A 22,986-nucleotide genomic window follows, 5' to 3' on the forward strand; every position below is an offset into this window, starting at 1 on the left:
CTCTGTGTGTGTGTGTGTGTGTGTGTGTGTGTGTGTGTGTGTGGCCTCAAGTGGTGCTGTGAAGCATTTTCGTTGTTGGCTTTCATCCTGTTTTCTTCTGATATTAATACTGCAGTACTATTTTGATAATAGAGGTTATTATGTAATAAGGTGTATTTGTAATACCAGAGACATAGCCATTAATGGCTTACATTTAGTATAGGGTGCATTTGGGTACTATTACACTGAAAGCTTTTGAAAGTATTCGCCACTATTATCAGATTATTACCTAACTATTACCATGGTGTTACCGAGCTGTGGTGTCAATAGAATTATCAACCTATCCATTCATATTCATCTTCTTAGCAAGCTTTAATCCTGTTTTTCACCTCAAAGATTTACAGCTTGACCATTTATTTACTGGTGAGTGTTTGTCAAAGACTGTTATTAACATAAACTACTTTCATAAATTATGCATTTTTTTTTTTTTAACCCTTGTGTGGTCCTCCCGTCGACTATATACCCATGGTCCTCAGGGGTCAAAAAGGATCCCATGACACAAGACTGTTTTTAGGACATGTAGAAAAAAAATATTACCAACTTTTTTTTTTTTTTTTTTTTTTTTAATCATTTTATCATTTAAGGCAACTCATGCCCCAGAAATTGATTGTTTGATATATAATTTTTTCTTTATTATTGGTCAATTTTAGTCAAATATTCAAAATTAGGCCTCCATTTCAAGAGAAAAAAAAAAAAAAAAACCCTGGATACTTTTTTCAATAGTAATAGTGGAAAAAAATAATTCTTGATTGGAATGCACAGAGTAGGTCGTGTCAACTTTTAGTGAAACTTATGTTTTGATATTTGTATATTTGAATAAAATTGACCAATAACAATGAAAAAAAATGAAAATGAAATATAATTTTTTTTGGTCATGAGTTACCTTAAAAGGTGAAAAAAAAGTTGGTAATTTTTTCTACATTTCCTAAAACCAGTATAATGTCATGAGGTCCTTTTTGACCCCTGAGGACCATGGGTGCTAAAAAAATTTATAAAACACGTAAAAAATGTATGAAGAAAGTTAAAATTTATATGATCTATAAACGATGCAGAGGGGCACATATGCTGAAATTTTTGCTATGTTTCTAGAGGTGCTATATATGTATTTAATCCAAATTATTATATTCAGCTTCATACTGATTTTTATGAATAAGTGATACATTAATTCAGTTATTTAAAACATTAATAACACATTATTGTTACATTGCTGCAATGCTCACGGTTGTCATCCTGTTCTAGATAAACACTACTTCACCTAAGAGACTTGAGTATCCAGTTCTTCATTGACCTTCAGCATTCAGTTGTTTGTCTTCACCTTTTCAGGTAAGCAATTAAAAAAAAATGCTTCTGTAATGTTGAGAGACACTGAAATTATTATTTATAAAGAACTTTCAACCACTGTTCTGTGATGTCATGTATAGTGATATACAAATATATTTGAAGGAACGGTGTATTAGGGATAATCAATATTATTAGTATTATTTGTGTATTTATTTATTTTTAAATCAGAGAATGGGGGGAAAATAGATTCTTAGTACAAAAACTAGTAACTAGTAAAAAAAAATTGGTAACAATAATGTTCATTCATTAATTGACGCTTGGTCAAACTCTCATCTAATTAAGTATTGCTGTCTCATTAACATGTTGTATATTTATTTTGTAGGCTAAAACCAGAGAAACCATCACCATGTTGTTGTTTGTTGTCATTATGCAGATTTTTCAGCATGTGGTCCTCAATATATAGTATAGAAGTCATTTTCTGACTTTTCCAGGTTTCCTGTGTCCAGCATCTTCAAGACAGACTAAGCTAACTTTTCATATTTTTTGCACATTTATATTAGGTTAGGAATAGGTTAGGTTTATAGTAGAGTTTTTAGTTTGTATAGTTTAGCTTTTTATGCTGGTCTAGGGACAGTTAAGTTAGCAAATTAATTTAGTTCAGATCACTTACAATTGCATATTATTGTTACAATTGTGTTATTTTGTGAGTTATTGTTGTACAGGCTATTGTATATTGCAGGACCAAGTGAGACGAGGAAGACCACTGCTTCCAAGATGCCGCTCAGAAAATGCGTTGGACAAGTCTCGACCTTGCAGATCCTGCCCCACTTAGCCCAACCACTTCCGACCATGAGGTACCTCAAAGACCTCCGTCAACCAGCCGGCTGTGGATGATGGATAACGGACCCACAACTCCTTCTCCAGTCTACAAGGTATGGGTTTGTTTTTTTCCCCATCACAGTGGACACAGACATGGCCTGATAATACAATCTGCTGTCTTAACTACTTCCTTTTGAATAATAAAATATTAATTCACAATTGAGTATTTATAATGTATGAATATATTTGGTATTGTGTGTCATCAGGTTCTGAAAATACAGACACCCCCACAGTCCAAAAAATTCTTCAATTGTTAATTCTGCACAAAGTGATACACAAAACATTGTCTGTATTCCATTTCAACAAACACAAACATGAAATGTATATTTAAATACATGACTTAATGCAAGTCAATCATACTAAACGTCATCTTTTTTTTTTTTAAACCAACCATTGCACACACTTCCATCCAAGGAGAGGTTACATCTCGATGGTAACTTTTTAGATGAACAAAACTTTTGTGATATTTGTAATTGTTGTTGCTGGGGAGGGGGCGGAAAGGGTAAGTCTAAACATTGCATGCAAGAGACCAACACCGGCGTCTCAGGGGAAAGCTATCTGTATACATAACTATCAACCTACTTGGTTGCTTCAAAATTTTACGATAGTTTTGCAAATCCTGACCCAGAGAGAAGCACATCAAACAAACAAAAAAAGCAATGGTAGATTTTCAAGGCCTTTCAATGACATTAACATTATTTTCAAGGACATTCATTTTGCAATAAACATTAGTTTTATCTTCTAAAACATAACTATAATGACATTCAAATGTAGACTACCACAAACACAATAATAAACTTCAAGTCTCATTGCATAAAATGAAAAATTATTGACAGTCCTGAAATGATGGGTTAAATATCCTTAATAAGCCCGCATTAATAATATATTAATTTCAGGTGAAATATTAATTTTTTTACTTTAAATTCTTATCTCATTTAAAGAGATTGATACTATATAGTATTTTTCATATGAAATTATGTAAATTGTTCACATGGTCTCTCAGCGACAGAGTCACCGGTTCACATGGTCTCTCAGCAACACAGTCGCCGGTTCGCATGGTCTCGGTGGCAGTCTCCGGTTTGCATGGTCTCAGTAGCAGTCGCAGGTTCGCATAGTCTCAGTGGCAGTCGCAGGTTCGCATGGTCTCGGTTGCAGTCGCCGGTTCGCATGGTCTCGGTGGAAGTCGCCGGTTCGCATGGTCTCAGTAGCAGTCGCAGGTTCGCATAGTCTCAGTGGCAGTCGCAGGTTCACATGGTCTTAGCGGCAGAGTTACTGGTTCGCATGGTCTAAGAGGCAGAGTTCCTGGTTCACATGGTCTCAGCGACAGTGTCACCGGTTCACATGGTCTCTCAGCGACACAGTCGCCGGTTCGCATGGTCTCGGTGGCAGTCGCCGGTTCGCATGGTCTCAGTAGCAGTCGCAGGTTCGCATGGTCTCAGTGGCAGTCGCCGGTTCGCATGGTCTTAGCGGCAGAGTTACTGGTTCGCATGGCCTAAGAGGCAGAGTTACTGGTTCACATGGTCTTAGCGGCAGAGTTACTGGTTCGCATGGTCTAAGAGGCAGAGTTACTGGTTCACATGGTCTCATCGACAAAGTTACTGGTTCACATGGTCTCAGCGGCAGAGTCGGTGGCAGTCGCCGGTTCGCATGGTCTCAGTAGCAGTCGCAGGTTCGCATGGTCTCAGTGGCAGTCGCCGGTTCGCATGGTCTTAGCGGCAGAGTTACTGGTTCGCATGGCCTAAGAGGCAGAGTTACTGGTTCGCATGGTCTTAGCGGCAGAGTTACTGGTTCGCATGGTCTTAGCGGCAGAGTTACTGGTTCGCATGGTCTAAGAGGCAGAGTTACTGGTTCACATGGTCTCATCGACAAAGTTACTGGTTCACGTGGTCTCAGCGGCAGAGTTACTGGTTCACGTGGTCTCAGCGACAGAGTCACCGGTTCACATGGTCTCTCAGCGACACAGTCGCCGGTTCGCATGGTCTCGGTGGGAGTCGCCGGTTCGCATGGTCTCAGTGGCAGTCGCCGGTTCGCATGGTCTTAGCGGCAGAGTTACTGGTTCGCATGGTCTTAGCGGCAGAGTTACTGGTTCGCATGGTCTTAGCGGCACAGTTACTGGTTCGCATGGTCTAAGACGCAGAGTTACTGGTTCACATGGTCTCAGCGACAAAGTTACTGGTTCACATGGTCTCAGCGGCAGAGTTACTGGTTCACATGGTCTCAGCGACAGAGTCACCGGTTCACATGGTCTCTCAGCGACACAGTCGCCGGTTCGCATGGTCTCGGTGGCAGTCGCCGGGTCGCATGGTCTCAGTAGCAGTCGCAGGTTCGCATGGTCTCAGTGGCAGTCGCCGGTTCGCATGGTCTTAGCGGCAGAGTTACTGGTTCGCATAGTCTAAGAGGCAGAGTTACTGGTTCACATGGTCTCAGCGACAAAGTTACTGGTTCACATGGTCTCAGCGACAGAGTCACCGGTTCACATGGTCTCTCAGCGACACAGTCGCCGGTTCGCATGGTCTCGGTGGCAGTCGCCGGTTCGCATGGTCTCAGTGGCAGTCGCCGGTTCGCATGGTCTTAGAGGCAGAGTTACTGGTTCGCATGGTCTTAGCGGCAGAGTTACTGGTTCGCATGGTCTTAGCGGCAGAGTTACTGGTTCGCATGGTCTTAGCGGCAGAGTTACTGGTTCGCATGGTCTTAGCGGCAGAGTTACTGGTTCGCATGGTCTAAGAGGCAGAGTTACTGGTTCACATGGTCTCAGCGGCAGAATTACTGGTTCACATGGTCTCAGCGGCAGAGTTACTGGTTCACATGGTCTCAGCGACAGAGTCACCGGTTCACATGGTCTCTCAGCGACACAGTCGCCGGTTCGCATGGTCTCGGTGGCAGTCGCCGTGTCGCATGGTCTCAGTAGCAGTCGCAGGTTCGCATGGTCTCAGTGGCAGTCGCCGGTTCGCATGGTCTTAGCGGCAGAGTTACTGGTTCGCATGGTCTAAGAGGCAGAGTTACTGGTTCACATGGTCTTAGCGACAAAGTTACTGGTTCACATGGTCTCAGCGACAGAGTAACCGGTTCACATGGTCTCTCAGCGACACAGTCGCCGGTTCGCATGGTCTCGGTGGCAGTCGCCGGTTCGCATGGTCTCAGTGGCAGTCACCGGTTCGCATGGTCTTAGCGGTAGAGTTACTTGTTCGCATGGTCTAAGAGGCAGAATTACTGGTTCACATGGTCTCAGCGACAAAGTGACTGGTTCTCATGGTCTCAGCGGCAGAGTTACTGGTTCACATGGTCTCAGCGACAGAGTCACCGGTTCACATGGTCTCTCAGCGACACAGTCGCCGGTTCGCATGGTCTCGGTGGCAGTCGCCGGTTCGCATGGTCTCAGTAGCAGTCGCAGGTTCGCATGGTCTCAGTGGCAGTCGCCGGTTCGCATGGTCTTAGCAGCAGAGTTACTGGTTCGCATGGTCTAAGAGGCAGAATTACTGGTTCACATGGTCTCAGCGACAAAGTTACTGGTTCTCATGGTCTCAGCGGCAGAGTTACTGGTTCACATGGTCTCAGCGACAGAGTCACCGGTTCACATGGTCTCTCAGCGACACAGTCGCCGGTTCGCATGGTCTCGGTGGCAGTCACCGGTTCGCATGGTCTCAGTAGCAGTCGCAGGTTCGCATGGTCTCAGTGGCAGTCACCGGTTCGCATGGTCTTAGCGGCAGAGTTACTGGTTCGCATGGTCTTAGCGGCAGAGTTACTGGTTCGCATGGTCTAAGAGGCAGAGTTACTGGTTCACATGGTCTCAGCGACAAAGTTACTGGTTCACATGGTCTCAGCGACAGAGTTACTAGTTCACATGGTCTCAGCGACAGAGTCACCGGTTCACATGGTCTCTCAGCGACACAGTCGCCGGTTCGCATGGTCTCGGTGGCAGTCGCCGGTTCACATGGTCTCAGTAGCAGTCGCAGGTTCGCATGGTCTCAGTGGCAGTCGCTGGTTCGCATGGTCTTAGCGGCAGAGTTACTGGTTCGCATGGTCTAAGAGGCAGAGTTACTGGTTCACATGGTCTCAGCGACAAAGTTACTGGTTCACATGGTCTCAGCGACAAAGTTACTGGTTCACATGGTCTCAGCGGCAGAATTACTGGTTCACATGGTCTCAGCGACAGAGTCACCGGTTCACATGGTCTCTCAGCGACACAGTCGCCGGTTCGCATGGTCTCGGTGGCAGTCGCCGGTTCGCATGGTCTCAGTAGCAGTCGCAGGTTCTCATGGTCTCAGTGGCAGTCGCCGGTTCGCATGGTCTCAGTGGCAGAGTTACTGGTTCGCATGGTCTAAGAGGCAGAGTTACCGGTTCACATGGTCTCAGCGACAAAGTTACTGGTTCACATGGTCTCTCAGCGACACAGTCACCGGTTCACATGGTCTCTCAGCGACACAGTCGCCGGTTCGCATGGTCTCGGTGGCAGTCGCCGGTTCGCATGGTCTCAGTGGCAGTCGCCGGTTCGCATGGTCTTAGCGGTAGAGTTACTTGTTCGCATGGTCTAAGAGGCAGAATTACTGGTTCACATGGTCTCAGCGACAAAGTTACTGGTTCACATGGTCTCAGCGACAAAGTTACTGGTTCACATGGTCTCAGCGGCAGAGTTACTGGTTCACATGGTCTCAGCGACAGAGTCACCGGTTCACATGGTCTCTCAGCGACACAGTCGCCGGTTCGCATGGTCTCGGTGGCAGTCGCCGTTTCGCATGGTCTCAGTAGCAGTCGCAGGTTCGCATGGTCTCAGTGGCAGTCGCCGGTTCGCATGGTCTCAGTGGCAGAGTTACTGGTTCGCATGGTCTAAGAGGCAGAGTTACCGGTTCACATGGTCTCAGCGACAAAGTTACTGGTTCACATGGTCTCTCAGCGACACAGTCACCGGTTCACATGGTCTCTCAGCGACACAGTCGCCGGTTCGCATGGTCTCGGTGGCAGTCGCCGGTTCGCATGGTCTCAGTGGCAGTCGCCGGTTCGCATGGTCTTAGCGGTAGAGTTACTTGTTCGCATGGTCTAAGAGGCAGAATTACTGGTTCACATGGTCTCAGCGACAAAGTGACTGGTTCTCATGGTCTCAGCGGCAGAGTTACTGGTTCACATGGTCTCAGCGACAGAGTCACCGGTTCACATGGTCTCTCAGCGACACAGTCGCCGGTTCGCATGGTCTCGGTGGCAGTCGCCGGTTCGCATGGTCTCAGTAGCAGTCGCAGTTTGCATGGTCTCAGTGGCAGTCTCCGGTTCGCATGGTCTTAGCAGCAGAGTTACTGGTTCGCATGGTCTAAGAGGCAGAATTACTGGTTCACATGGTCTCAGCGACAAAGTTACTGGTTCTCATGGTCTCAGCGGCAGAGTTACTTGTTCACATGGTCTCAGCGACAGAGTCACCGGTTCACATGTTCTCTCAGCGACACAGTCGCCGGTTCGCATGGTCTCGGTGGCAGTCACCGGTTCGTATGGTCTCAGTAGCAGTCGCAGGTTCGCATGGTCTCAATGGCAGTCGCCGGTTCGCATGGTCTTAGCGGCAGAGTTACTGGTTCGCATGGTCTTAGCGGCAGAGTTACTGGTTCGCATGGTCTAAGAGGTAGAGTTACTGGTTCACATGGTCTCAGCGACAAAGTTACTGGTTCACATGGTCTCAGCGACAAAGTTACTGGTTCACATGGTCTTAGCGGCAGAGTTACTGGTTCACATGGTCTCAGCGACAGAGTCACCGGTTCACATGGTCTCTCAGCGACACAGTCACCGGTTCGCATGGTCTCGGTGGCAGTCGCCGGTTCGCATGGTCTCAGTAGCAGTCGCAGGTTCGCATGGTCTCAGTGGCAGTCGCCGGTTCGCATAGTCTTAGCGGCAGAGTTACTGGTTCGCATGGTCTAAGAGGCAGAGTTACTGGTTCACATGGTCTCAGCGACAAAGTTACTGGTTCACATGGTCTCAGCGGCAAAGTTACTGGTTCACATGGTCTCAGCGGCAGAGTTACTGGTTCACATTGTCTCAGCGACAGAGTCACCGGTTCACATGGTCTCTCAGCGACACAGTCGCCGGTTCGCATGGTCTCGGTGGCAGTCGCCGGTTCGCATGGTCTCAGTAGCAGTCGCAGGTTCGCATGGTCTCAGTGGCAGTCGCAGGTTCGCATGGTCTCAGTGGCAGTCGCCGGTTCGCATGGTCTTAGCGGCAGATTTACTGGTTCGCATGGTCTAAGAGGCAGAGTTACTGGTTCACATGGTCTTAGCGACAATGTTACTGGTTCACATGGTCTCAGCGACAGAGTCACCGGTTCACATGGTCTCTCAGCGACACAGTCGCCGGTTCGCATGGTCTCGGTGGCAGTCGCCGGTTCGCATGGTCTCAGTGGCAGTCGCCGGTTCGCATGGTCTTAGCGGTAGAGTTACTTGTTCGCATGGTCTAAGAGGCAGAATTACTGGTTCACATGGTCTCAGCGACAAAGTTACTGGTTCACATGGTCTCAGCGGCAGAGTTACTAGTTCACATGGTCTCAGCGACAGAGTCACGGGTTCACATGGTCTCTCAGCGACACAGTCGCCGGTTCGCATGGTCTCGGTGGCAGTCGCCGGTTCACATGGTCTCAGTAGCAGTCGCAGGTTCGCATGGTCTCAGTGGCAGTCGCTGGTTCGCATGGTCTTAGCGGCAGAGTTACTGGTTCGCATGGTCTAAGAGGCAGAGTTACTGGTTCACATGGTCTCAGCGACAAAGTTACTGGTTCACATGGTCTCAGCGACAAAGTTACTGGTTCACATGGTCTCAGCGGCAGAGTTACTGGTTCACATGGTCTCAGCGACAGAGTCACCGGTTCACATGGTCTCTCAGCGACACAGTCGCCGGTTCGCATGGTCTCGGTGGCAGTCGCCGGTTCGCATGGTCTCAGTAGCAGTCGCAGGTTCGCATGGTCTCAGTGGCAGTCGCCGGTTCGCATGGTCTCAGTGGCAGAGTTACTGGTTCGCATGGTCTAAGAGGCAGAGTTACCGGTTCACATGGTCTCAGCGACAAAGTTACTGGTTCACATGGTCTCTCAGCGACACAGTCACCGGTTCACATGGTCTCTCAGCGACACAGTCGCCGGTTCGCATGGTCTCGGTGGCAGTCGCCGGTTCGCATGGTCTCAGTGGCAGTCGCCGGTTCGCATGGTCTTAGCGGTAGAGTTACTTGTTCGCATGATCTTAGCGGTAGAGTTACTTGTTCGCATGGTCTAAGAGGCAGAATTACTGGTTCACATGGTCTCAGCGACAAAGTGACTGGTTCTCATGGTCTCATCGGCAGAGTTACTGGTTCACATGGTCTCAGCGACAGAGTCACCGGTTCACATGGTCTCTCAGCGACACAGTCGCCGGTTCGCATGGTCTCGGTGGCAGTCACCGGTTCGCATGGTCTCAGTAGCAGTCGCAGTTTGCATGGTCTCAGTGGCAGTCGCCGGTTCGCATGGTCTTAGCAGCAGAGTTACTGGTTCGCGTGGTCTAAGAGGCAGAATTACTGGTTCACATGGTCTCAGCGACAAAGTTACTGGTTCTCATGGTCTCAGCGGCAGAGTTACTGGTTCACATGGTCTCAGCGACAGAGTCACCGGTTCACATGGTCTCTCAGCGACACAGTCGCCGGTTCGCATGGTCTCGGTGGCAGTCGCCGGTTCGCATGGTCTCAGTAGCAGTCGCAGGTTCGCATGGTCTCAGTGGCAGTCGCTGGTTCGCATGGTCTTAGCGGCAGAGTTACTGGTTCGCATGGTCTAAGAGGCAGAGTTACTGGTTCACATGGTCTCAGCGACAAAGTTACTGGTTCACATGGTCTCAGCGACAAAGTTACTGGTTCACATGGTCTCAGCGGCAGAGTTACTGGTTCACATGGTCTCAGCGACAGAGTCACCGGTTCACATGGTCTCTCAGCGACACAGTCGCCGGTTCGCATGGTCTCGGTGGCAGTCGCCGGTTCGCATGGTCTCAGTAGCAGTCGCAGGTTCGCATGGTCTCAGTGGCAGTCGCCGCTTCGCATGGTCTCAGTGGCAGAGTTACTGGTTCGCATGGTCTAAGAGGCAGAGTTACCGGTTCACATGGTCTCAGCGACAAAGTTACTGGTTCACATGGTCTCTCAGCGACACAGTCACCGGTTCACATGGTCTCTCAGCGACACAGTCGCCGGTTCGCATGGTCTCGGTGGCAGTCGCCGGTTCGCATGGTCTCAGTGGCAGTCGCCGGTTCGCATGGTCTTAGCGGTAGAGTTACTTGTTCGCATGGTCTAAGAGGCAGAATTACTGGTTCACATGGTCTCAGCGACAAAGTGACTGGTTCTCATGGTCTCAGCGGCAGAGTTACTCGTTCACATGGTCTCAGCGACAGAGTCACCGGTTCACATGGTCTCTCAGCGACACAGTCGCCGGTTCGCATGGTCTCGGTGGCAGTCACCGGTTCGCATGGTCTCAGTAGCAGTCGCAGTTTGCATGGTCTCAGTGGCAGTCACCGGTTCGCATGGTCTTAGCAGCAGAGTTACTGGTTCGCATGGTCTAAGAGGCAGAATTACTGGTTCACATGGTCTCAGCGACAAAGTTACTGGTTCTCATGGTCTCAGCGGCAGAGTTACTGGTTCACATGGTCTCAGCGACAGAGTCACCGGTTCACATGTTCTCTCAGCGACACAGTCGCCGGTTCGCATGGTCTCGGTGGCAGTCACCGGTTCGCATGGTCTCAGTAGCAGTCGCAGGTTCGCATGGTCTCAGTGGCAGTCGCCGGTTCGCATGGTCTTAGCGGCAGAGTTACTGGTTCGCATGGTCTTAGCGGCAGAGTTACTGGTTCGCATGGTCTAAGAGGTAGAGTTACTGGTTCACATGGTCTCAGCGACAAAGTTACTGGTTCACATGGTCTCAGCGACAAAGTTACTGGTTCACATGGTCTCAGCGGCAGAGTTACTGGTTCACATGGTCTCAGCGACAGAGTCACCGGTTCACATGGTCTCTCAGCGACACATTCACCGGTTCGCATGGTCTCGGTGGCAGTCGCCGGTTCGCATGGTCTCAGTAGCAGTCGCAGGTTCGCATGGTCTCAGTGGCAGTCGCCGGTTCGCATAGTCTTAGCGGCAGAGTTACTGGTTCGCATGGTCTAAGAGGCAGAGTTACTGGTTCACATGGTCTCAGCGACAAAGTTACTGGTTCACATGGTCTCAGCGGCAAAGTTACTGGTTCACATGGCCTCAGCGGCAGAGTTACTGGTTCACATTGTCTCAGCGACAGAGTCACCGGTTCACATGGTCTCTCAGCGACACAGTCGCCGGTTCGCATGGTCTCGGTGGCAGTCGCCGGTTCGCATGGTCTCAGTAGCAGTCGCAGGTTCGCATGGTCTCAGTGGCAGTCGCAGGTTCGCATGGTCTCAGTGGCAGTCGCCGGTTCGCATGGTCTTAGCGGCAGATTTACTGGTTCGCATGGTCTAAGAGGCAGAGTTACTGGTTCACATGGTCTTAGCGACAATGTTACTGGTTCACATGGTCTCAGCGACAGAGTCACCGGTTCACATGGTCTCTCAGCGACACAGTCGCCGGTTCGCATGGTCTCGGTGGCAGTCGCCGGTTCGCATGGTCTCAGTGGCAGTCGCCGGTTCGCATGGTCTTAGCGGTAGAGTTACTTGTTCGCATGGTCTAAGAGGCAGAATTACTGGTTCACATGGTCTCAGCGACAAAGTGACTGGTTCTCATGGTCTCAGCGGCAGAGTTACTGGTTCGCATGGTCTAAGAGGCAGAGTTACTGGTTCACATGGTCTCAGCGACAAAGTTACTGGTTCACATGGTCTCAGCGGCAGAGTTACTAGTTCACATGGTCTCAGCGACAGAGTCACCGGTTCACATGGTCTCTCAGCGACACAGTCGCCGGTTCGCATGGTCTCGGTGGCAGTCGCCGGTTCACATGGTCTCAGTAGCAGTCGCAGGTTCGCATGGTCTCAGTGGCAGTCGCTGGTTCGCATGGTCTTAGCGGCAGAGTTACTGGTTCGCATGGTCTAAGAGGCAGAGTTACTGGTTCACATGGTCTCAGCGACAAAGTTACTGGTTCACATGGTCTCAGCGACAAAGTTACTGGTTCACATGGTCTCAGCGGCAGAGTTACTGGTTCACATGGTCTCAGCGACAGAGTCACCGGTTCACATGGTCTCTCAGCGACACAGTCGCCGGTTCGCATGGTCTCGGTGGCAGTCGCCGGTTCGCATGGTCTCAGTAGCAGTCGCAGGTTCGCATGGTCTCAGTGGCAGTCGCCGGTTCGCATGGTCTCAGTGGCAGAGTTACTGGTTCGCATGGTCTAAGAGGCAGAGTTACCGGTTCACATGGTCTCAGCGACAAAGTTACTGGTTCACATGGTCTCTCAGCGACACAGTCACCGGTTCACATGGTCTCAGCGACAAAGTTACTGGTTCACATGGTCTCTCAGCGACACAGTCACCGGTTCACATGGTCTCTCAGCGACACAGTCGCCGGTTCGCATGGTCTCGGTGGCAGTCGCCGGTTCGCATGGTCTCAGTGGTAGTCGCCGGTTCGCATGGTCTTAGCGGTAGAGTTACTTGTTCGCATGGTCTAAGAGGCAGAATTACTGGTTCACATGGTCTCAGCGACAAAGTTACTGGTTCACATGGTCTCAGCGACAAAGTTACTGGTTCACATGGTCTCAGCGGCAGAGTTACTGGTTCACATGGTCTCAGCGACAGAGTCACCGGTTCACATGGTCTCTCAGCGACACAGTCGCCGGTTCGCATGGTCTCGGTGGCAGTCGCCGGTTCGCATGGTCTCAGTAGCAGTCGCAGGTTCGCATGGTCTCAGTGGCAGTCGCCGCTTCGCATGGTCTCAGTGGCAGAGTTACTGGTTCGCATGGTCTAAGAGGCAGAGTTACCGGTTCACATGGTCTCAGCGACAAAGTTACTGGTTCACATGGTCTCTCAGCGACACAGTCACCGGTTCAAATGGTCTCTCAGCGACACAGTCACCGGTTCGCATGGTCTCGGTGGCAGTCGCCGGTTCGCATGGTCTCAGTGGCAGTCGCCGGTTCGCATGGTCTTAGCGGTAGAGTTACTTGTTCGCATGGTCTAAGAGGCAGAAATACTGGTTCACATGGTCTCAGCGACAAAGTGACTGGTTCTCATGGTCTCAGCGGCAGAGTTACTGGTTCACATGGTCTCAGCGACAGAGTCACCGGTTCACATGGTCTCTCAGCGACACAGTCGCCGGTTCGCATGGTCTCGGTGGCAGTCGCCGGTTCGCATGGTCTCAGTCGCAGTCGCAGTTTGCATGGTCTCAGTGGCAGTCGCCGGTTCGCATGGTCTTAGCGGTAGAGTTACTTGTTCGCATGGTCTAAGAGGCAGAATTACTGGTTCACATGGTCTCAGCGACAAAGTGACTGGTTCTCATGGTCTCAGCGGCAGAGTTACTGGTTCACATGGTCTCAGCGACAGAGTCACCGGTTCACATGGTCTCTCAGCGACACAGTCACCGGTTCGCATGGTCTCGGTGGCAGTCGCCGGTTCGCATGGTCTCAGTAGCAGTCGCAGTTTGCATGGTCTCAGTGGCAGTCGCCGGTTCGCATGGTCTTAGCAGCAGAGTTACTGGTTCGCATGGTCTAAGAGGCAGAATTACTGGTTCACATGGTCTCAGCGACAAAGTTACTGGTTCTCATGGTCTCAGCGGCAGAGTTACTGGTTCACATGGTCTCAGCGACAGAGTCACCGGTTCACATGGTCTCTCAGCGACACAGTCGCCGGTTCGCATGGTCTCGGTGGCAGTCGCCGGTTCGCATGGTCTCAGTAGCAGTCGCAGGTTCGCATGGTCTCAGTGGCAGTCGCTGGTTCGCATGGTCTTAGCGGCAGAGTTACTGGTTCGCATGGTCTAAGAGGCAGAGTTACTGGTTCACATGGTCTCAGCGACAAAGTTACTGGTTCACATGGTCTCAGCGACAAAGTTACTGGTTCACATGGTCTCAGCGGCAGAGTTACTGGTTCACATGGTCTCAGCGACAGAGTCACCGGTTCACATGGTCTCTCAGCGACACAGTCGCCGGTTCGCATGGTCTCGGTGGCAGTCCCCGGTTCGCATGGTCTCAGTAGCAGTCGCAGGTTCGCATGGTCTCAGTGGCAGTCGCCGGTTCGCATGGTCTCAGTGGCAGAGTTACTGGTTCGCATGGTCTAAGAGGCAGAGTTACCGGTTCACATGGTCTCAGCGACAAAGTTACTGGTTCACATGGTCTCTCAGCGACACAGTCACCGGTTCACATGGTCTCTCAGCGAAACAGTCGCCGGTTCGCATGGTCTCGGTGGCAGTCGCCGGTTCGCATGGTCTCAGTGGCAGTCGCCGGTTCGCATGGTCTTAGCGGTAGAGTTACTTGTTCGCATGGTCTAAGAGGCAGAATTACTGGTTCACATGGTCTCAGCGACAAAGTTACTGGTTCACATGGTCTCAGCGACAAAGTTACTGGTTCACATGGTCTCAGCGGCAGAGTTACTGGTTCACATGGTCTCAGCGACAGAGTCACCGGTTCACATGGTCTCTCAGCGACACAGTCGCCGGTTCGCATGGTCTCGGTGGCAGTCGCCGTTTCGCATGGTCTCAGTAGCAGTCGCAGGTTCGCATGGTCTCAGTGGCAGTCGCCGGTTCGCATGGTCTCAGTGGCAGAGTTACTGGTTCGCATGGTCTAAGAGGCAGAGTTACCGGTTCACATGGTCTCAGCGACAAAGTTACTGGTTCACATGGTCTCTCAGCGACACAGTCACCGGTTCACATGGTCTCTCAGCGACACAGTCGCCGGTTCGCATGGTCTCGGTGGCAGTCGCCGGTTCGCATGGTCTCAGTGGCAGTCGCCGGTTCGCATGGTCTTAGCGGTAGAGTTACTTGTTCGCATGGTCTAAGAGGCAGAATTACTGGTTCACATGGTCTCAGCGACAAAGTGACTGGTTCTCATGGTCTCAGCGGCAGAGTTACTGGTTCACATGGTCTCAGCGACAGAGTCACCGGTTCACATGGTCTCTCAGCGACACAGTCGCCGGTTCGCATGGTCTCGGTGGCAGTCGCCGGTTCGCATGGTCTCAGTAGCAGTCGCAGTTTGCATGGTCTCAGTGGCAGTCTCCGGTTCGCATGGTCTTAGCAGCAGAGTTACTGGTTCGCATGGTCTAAGAGGCAGAATTACTGGTTCACATGGTCTCAGCGACAAAGTTACTGATTCTCATGGTCTCAGCGGCAGAGTTACTGGTTCACATGGTCTCAGCGACAGAGTCACCGGTTCACATGTTCTCTCAGCGACACAGTCGCCGGTTCGCATGGTCTCGGTGGCAGTCACCGGTTCGTATGGTCTCAGTAGCAGTCGCAGGTTCGCATGGTCTCAATGGCAGTCGCCGGTTCGCATGGTCTTAGCGGCAGAGTTACTGGTTCGCATGGTCTTAGCGGCAGAGTTACTGGTTCGCATGGTCTAAGAGGTAGAGTTACTGGTTCACATGGTCTCAGCGACAAAGTTACTGGTTCACATGGTCTCAGCGACAAAGTTACTGGTTCACATGGTCTCAGCGGCAGAGTTACTGGTTCACATGGTCTCAGCGACAGAGTCACCGGTTCACATGGTCTCTCAGCGACACAGTCACCGGTTCGCATGGTCTCGGTGGCAGTCGCCGGTTCGCATGGTCTCAGTAGCAGTCGCAGGTTCGCATGGTCTCAGTGGCAGTCGCCGGTTCGCATAGTCTTAGCGGCAGAGTTACTGGTTCGCATGGTCTAAGAGGCAGAGTTACTGGTTCACATGGTCTCAGCGACAGAGTCACCGGTTCACATGGTCTCTCAGCGACACAGTCGCCGGTTCGCATGGTCTCGGTGGCAGTCCCCGGTTCGCATGGTCTCAGTAACAGTCGCAGGTTCGCATGGTCTCAGTGGCAGTCGCCGGTTCGCATGGTCTCAGTGGCAGAGTTACTGGTTCGCATGGTCTAAGAGGCAGAGTTACCGGTTCACATGGTCTCAGCGACAAAGTTACTGGTTCACATGGTCTCTCAGCGACACAGTCACCGGTTCACATGGTCTCTCAGCGACACAGTCGCCGGTTCGCATGGTCTCGGTGGCAGTCGCCGGTTCGCATGGTCTCAGTGGCAGTCGCCGGTTCGCATGGTCTTAGCGGTAGAGTTACTTGTTCGCATGGTCTAAGAGGCAGAATTACTGGTTCACATGGTCTCAGCGACAAAGTTACTGGTTCACATGGTCTCAGCGACAAAGTTACTGGTTCACATGGTCTCAGCGGCAGAGTTACTGGTTCACATGGTCTCAGCGACAGAGTCACCGGTTCACATGGTCTCTCAGCGACACAGTCGCCGGTTCGCATGGTCTCGGTGGCAGTCGCCGTTTCGCATGGTCTCAGTAGCAGTCGCAGGTTCGCATGGTCTCAGTGGCAGTCGCCGGTTCGCATGGTCTCAGTGGCAGAGTTACTGGTTCGCATGGTCTAAGAGGCAGAGTTACCGGTTCACATGGTCTCAGCGACAAAGTTACTGGTTCACATGGTCTCTCAGCGACACAGTCACCGGTTCACATGGTCTCTCAGCGACACAGTCGCCGGTTCGCATGGTCTCGGTGGCAGTCGCCGGTTCGCATGGTCTCAGTGGCAGTCGCCGGTTCGCATGGTCTTAGCGGTAGAGTTACTTGTTCGCATGGTCTAAGAGGCAGAATTACTGGTTCACATGGTCTCAGCGACAAAGTGACTGGTTCTCATGGTCTCAGCGGCAGAGTTACTGGTTCACATGGTCTCAGCGACAGAGTCACCGGTTCACATGGTCTCTCAGCGACACAGTCGCCGGTTCGCATGGTCTCGGTGGCAGTCGCCGGTTCGCATGGTCTCAGTAGCAGTCGCAGTTTGCATGGTCTCAGTGGCAGTCTCCGGTTCGCATGGTCTTAGCAGCAGAGTTACTGGTTCGCATGGTCTAAGAGGCAGAATTACTGGTTCACATGGTCTCAGCGACAAAGTTACTGATTCTCATGGTCTCAGCGGCAGAGTTACTGGTTCACATGGTCTCAGCGACAGAGTCACCGGTTCACATGTTCTCTCAGCGACACAGTCGCCGGTTCGCATGGTCTCGGTGGCAGTCACCGGTTCGTATGGTCTCAGTAGCAGTCGCAGGTTCGCATGGTCTCAATGGCAGTCGCCGGTTCGCATGGTCTTAGCGGCAGAGTTACTGGTTCGCATGGTCTTAGCGGCAGAGTTACTGGTTCGCATGGTCTAAGAGGTAGAGTTACTGGTTCACATGGTCTCAGCGACAAAGTTACTGGTTCACATGGTCTCAGCGACAAAGTTACTGGTTCACATGGTCTCAGCGGCAGAGTTACTGGTTCACATGGTCTCAGCGACAGAGTCACCGGTTCACATGGTCTCTCAGCGACACAGTCACCGGTTCGCATGGTCTCGGTGGCAGTCGCCGGTTCGCATGGTCTCAGTAGCAGTCGCAGGTTCGCATGGTCTCAGTGGCAGTCGCCGGTTCGCATAGTCTTAGCGGCAGAGTTACTGGTTCGCATGGTCTAAGAGGCAGAGTTACTGGTTCACATGGTCTCAGCGACAAAGTTACTGGTTCACATGGTCTCAGCGGCAAAGTTACTGGTTCACATGGTCTCAGCGGCAGAGTTACTGGTTCACATTGTCTCAGCGACAGAGTCACCGGTTCACATGGTCTCTCAGCGACACAGTCGCCGGTTCGCATGGTCTCGGTGGCAGTCGCCGGTTCGCATGGTCTCAGTAGCAGTCGCAGGTTCGCATGGTCTCAGTGGCAGTCGCAGGTTCGCATGGTCTCAGTGGCAGTCGCCGGTTCGCATGGTCTTAGCGGCAGATTTACTGGTTCGCATGGTCTAAGAGGCAGAGTTACTGGTTCACATGGTCTTAGCGACAATGTTACTGGTTCACATGGTCTCAGCGACAGAGTCACCGGTTCACATGGTCTCTCAGCGACACAGTCGCCGGTTCGCATGGTCTCGGTGGCAGTCGCCGGTTCGCATGGTCTCAGTGGCAGTCGCCGGTTCGCATGGTCTTAGCGGTAGAGTTACTTGTTCGCATGGTCTAAGAGGCAGAATTACTGGTTCACATGGTCTCAGCGACAAAGTTACTGGTTCACATGGTCTCAGCGGCAGAGTTACTAGTTCACATGGTCTCAGCGACAGAGTCACCGGTTCACATGGTCTCTCAGCGACACAGTCGCCGGTTCGCATGGTCTCGGTGGCAGTCGCCGGTTCACATGGTCTCAGTAGCAGTCGCAGGTTCGCATGGTCTCAGTGGCAGTCGCTGGTTCGCATGGTCTTAGCGGCAGAGTTACTGGTTCGCATGGTCTAAGAGGCAGAGTTACTGGTTCACATGGTCTCAGCGACAAAGTTACTGGTTCACATGGTCTCAGCGACAAAGTTACTGGTTCACATGGTCTCAGCGGCAGAGTTACTGGTTCACATGGTCTCAGCGACAGAGTCACCGGTTCACATGGTCTCTCAGCGACACAGTCGCAGGTTCGCATGGTCTCGGTGGCAGTCGCCGGTTCGCATGGTCTCAGTAGCAGTCGCAGGTTCGCATGGTCTCAGTGGCAGTCGCCGGTTCGCATGGTCTCAGTGGCAGAGTTACTGGTTCGCATGGTCTAAGAGGCAGAGTTACCGGTTCACATGGTCTCAGCGACAAAGTTACTGGTTCACATGGTCTCTCAGCGACACAGTCACCGGTTCACATGGTCTCTCAGCGACACAGTCGCCGGTTCGCATGGTCTCGGTGGCAGTCGCCGGTTCGCATGGTCTCAGTGGCAGTCGCCGGTTCGCATGGTCTTAGCGGTAGAGTTACTTGTTCGCATGGTCTTAGCGGTAGAGTTACTTGTTCGCATGGTCTAAGAGGCAGAATTACTGGTTCACATGGTCTCAGCGACAAAGTGACTGGTTCTCATGGTCTCATCGGCAGAGTTACTGGTTCACATGGTCTCAGCGACAGAGTCACCGGTTCACATGGTCTCTCAGCGACACAGTCGCCGGTTCGCATGGTCTCGGTGGCAGTCGCCGGTTCGCATGGTCTCAGTAGCAGTCGCAGTTTGCATGGTCTCAGTGGCAGTCGCCGGTTCGCATGGTCTTAGCAGCAGAGTTACTGGTTCGCGTGGTCTAAGAGGCAGAATTACTGGTTCACATGGTCTCAGCGACAAAGTTACTGGTTCTCATGGTCTCAGCGGCAGAGTTACTGGTTCACATGGTCTCAGCGACAGAGTCACCGGTTCACATGGTCTCTCAGCGACACAGTCGCCGGTTCGCATGGTCTCGGTGGCAGTCGCCGGTTCGCATGGTCTCAGTAGCAGTCGCAGGTTCGCATGGTCTCAGTGGCAGTCGCTGGTTCGCATGGTCTTAGCGGCAGAGTTACTGGTTCGCATGGTCTAAGAGGCAGAGTTACCGGTTCACATGGTCTCAGCGACAAAGTTACTGGTTCACATGGTCTCAGCGACAAAGTTACTGGTTCACATGGTCTCAGCGGCAGAGTTACTGGTTCACATGGTCTCAGCGACAGAGTCACCGGTTCACATGGTCTCTCAGCGACACAGTCGCCGGTTCGCATGGTCTCGGTGGCAGTCGCCGGTTCGCATGGTCTCAGTAGCAGTCGCAGGTTCGCATGGTCTCAGTGGCAGTCGCCGCTTCGCATGGTCTCAGTGGCAGAGTTACTGGTTCGCATGGTCTAAGAGGCAGAGTTACCGGTTCACATGGTCTCAGCGACAAAGTTACTGGTTCACATGGTCTCTCAGCGACACAGTCACCGGTTCACATGGTCTCTCAGCGACACAGTCGCAGGTTCGCATGGTCTCGGTGGCAGTCGCCGGTTCGCATGGTCTCAGTGGCAGTCGCCGGTTCGCATGGTCTTAGCGGTAGAGTTACTTGTTCGCATGGTCTTAGCGGTAGAGTTACTTGTTCGCATGGTCTAAGAGGCAGAATTACTGGTTCACATGGTCTCAGCGACAAAGTGACTGGTTCTCATGGTCTCATCGGCAGAGTTACTGGTTCACATGGTCTCAGCGACAGAGTCACCGGTTCACATGGTCTCTCAGCGACACAGTCGCCGGTTCGCATGGTCTCGGTGGCAGTCGCCGGTTCGCATGGTCTCAGTAGCAGTCGCAGTTTGCATGGTCTCAGTGGCAGTCGCCGGTTCGCATGGTCTTAGCAGCAGAGTTACTGGTTCGCGTGGTCTAAGAGGCAGAATTACTGGTTCACATGGTCTCAGCGACAAAGTTACTGGTTCTCATGGTCTCAGCGGCAGAGTTACTGGTTCACATGGTCTCAGCGACAGAGTCACCGGTTCACATGGTCTCTCAGCGACACAGTCACCGGTTCGCATGGTCTCGGTGGCAGTCGCCGGTTCGCATGGTCTCAGTAGCAGTCGCAGGTTCGCATGGTCTCAGTGGCAGTCGCCGGTTCGCATAGTCTTAGCGGCAGAGTTACTGGTTCGCATGGTCTAAGAGGCAGAGTTACTGGTTCACATGGTCTCAGCGACAAAGTTACTGGTTCACATGGTCTCAGCGGCAAAGTTACTGGTTCACATGGTCTCAGCGGCAGAGTTACTGGTTCACATTGTCTCAGCGACAGAGTCACCGGTTCACATGGTCTCTCAGCGACACAGTCGCCGGTTCGCATGGTCTCGGTGGCAGTCGCCGGTTCGCATGGTCTCAGTAGCAGTCGCAGGTTCGCATGGTCTCAGTGGCAGTCGCAGGTTCGCATGGTCTCAGTGGCAGTCGCCGGTTCGCATGGTCTTAGCGGCAGATTTACTGGTTCGCATGGTCTAAGAGGCAGAGTTACTGGTTCACATGGTCTTAGCGACAATGTTACTGGTTCACATGGTCTCAGCGACAGAGTCACCGGTTCACATGGTCTCTCAGCGACACAGTCGCCGGTTCGCATGGTCTCGGTGGCAGTCGCCGGTTCGCATGGTCTCAGTGGCAGTCGCCGGTTCGCATGGTCTTAGCGGTAGAGTTACTTGTTCGCATGGTCTAAGAGGCAGAATTACTGGTTCACATGGTCTCAGCGACAAAGTTACTGGTTCACATGGTCTCAGCGGCAGAGTTACTAGTTCACATGGTCTCAGCGACAGAGTCACCGGTTCACATGGTCTCTCAGCGACACAGTCGCCGGTTCGCATGGTCTCGGTGGCAGTCGCCGGTTCACATGGTCTCAGTAGCAGTCGCAGGTTCGCATGGTCTCAGTGGCAGTCGCTGGTTCGCATGGTCTTAGCGGTAGAGTTACTGGTTCGCATGGTCTAAGAGGCAGAGTTACTGGTTCACATGGTCTCAGCGACAAAGTTACTGGTTCACATGGTCTCAGCGACAAAGTTACTGGTTCACATGGTCTCAGCGGCAGAGTTACTGGTTCACATGGTCTCAGCGACAGAGTCACCGGTTCACATGGTCTCTCAGCGACACAGTCGCAGGTTCGCATGGTCTCGGTGGCAGTCGCCGGTTCGCATGGTCTCAGTAGCAGTCGCAGGTTCGCATGGTCTCAGTGGCAGTCGCCGGTTCGCATGGTCTCAGTGGCAGAGTTACTGGTTCGCATGGTCTAAGAGGCAGAGTTACCGGTTCACATGGTCTCAGCGACAAAGTTACTGGTTCACATGGTCTCTCAGCGACACAGTCACCGGTTCACATGGTCTCTCAGCGACACAGTCGCCGGTTCGCATGGTCTCGGTGGCAGTCGCCGGTTCGCATGGTCTCAGTGGCAGTCGCCGGTTCGCATGGTCTTAGCGGTAGAGTTACTTGTTCGCATGGTCTTAGCGGTAGAGTTACTTGTTCGCATGGTCTAAGAGGCAGAATTACTGGTTCACATGGTCTCAGCGACAAAGTGACTGGTTCTCATGGTCTCATCGGCAGAGTTACTGGTTCACATGGTCTCAGCGACAGAGTCACCGGTTCACATGGTCTCTCAGCGACACAGTCGCCGGTTCGCATGGTCTCGGTGGCAGTCGCCGGTTCGCATGGTCTCAGTAGCAGTCGCAGTTTGCATGGTCTCAGTGGCAGTCGCCGGTTCGCATGGTCTTAGCAGCAGAGTTACTGGTTCGCGTGGTCTAAGAGGCAGAATTACTGGTTCACATGGTCTCAGCGACAAAGTTACTGGTTCTCATGGTCTCAGCGGCAGAGTTACTGGTTCACATGGTCTCAGCGACAGAGTCACCGGTTCACATGGTCTCTCAGCGACACAGTCGCCGGTTCGCATGGTCTCGGTGGCAGTCGCCGGTTCGCATGGTCTCAGTAGCAGTCGCAGGTTCGCATGGTCTCAGTGGCAGTCGCTGGTTCGCATGGTCTTAGCGGCAGAGTTACTGGTTCGCATGGTCTAAGAGGCAGAGTTACCGGTTCACATGGTCTCAGCGACAAAGTTACTGGTTCACATGGTCTCAGCGACAAAGTTACTGGTTCACATGGTCTCAGCGGCAGAGTTACTGGTTCACATGGTCTCAGCGACAGAGTCACCGGTTCACATGGTCTCTCAGCGACACAGTCGCCGGTTCGCATGGTCTCGGTGGCAGTCGCCGGTTCGCATGGTCTCAGTAGCAGTCGCAGGTTCGCATGGTCTCAGTGGCAGTCGCCGCTTCGCATGGTCTCAGTGGCAGAGTTACTGGTTCGCATGGTCTAAGAGGCAGAGTTACCGGTTCACATGGTCTCAGCGACAAAGTTACTGGTTCACATGGTCTCTCAGCGACACAGTCACCGGTTCACATGGTCTCTCAGCGACACAGTCGCCGGTTCGCATGGTCTCGGTGGCAGTCGCCGGTTCGCATGGTCTCAGTGGCAGTCGCCG

The 22,986-nt window shown here is 52.1% G+C and overlaps 1 long non-coding RNA gene across 1 annotated transcript; it reads left to right on the forward strand.

Annotated features, from left to right (window-relative positions):
* Positions 1-264: 264 nt before the first annotated feature.
* On the forward strand, positions 265-1,886 carry LOC131993583 (uncharacterized). Its single transcript, XR_009396329.1, has 3 exons — positions 265-402; positions 1,279-1,362; positions 1,812-1,886. It is a non-coding gene; the product is annotated as an uncharacterized LOC131993583 (long non-coding RNA).
* Positions 1,887-22,986: the final 21,100 nt, after the last annotated feature.

This window comes from Centropristis striata, chromosome 20 (assembly GCF_030273125.1).
Source record: "Centropristis striata isolate RG_2023a ecotype Rhode Island chromosome 20, C.striata_1.0, whole genome shotgun sequence".
NCBI classification, from domain to species: Eukaryota; Metazoa; Chordata; class Actinopteri; order Perciformes; family Serranidae; genus Centropristis; species Centropristis striata.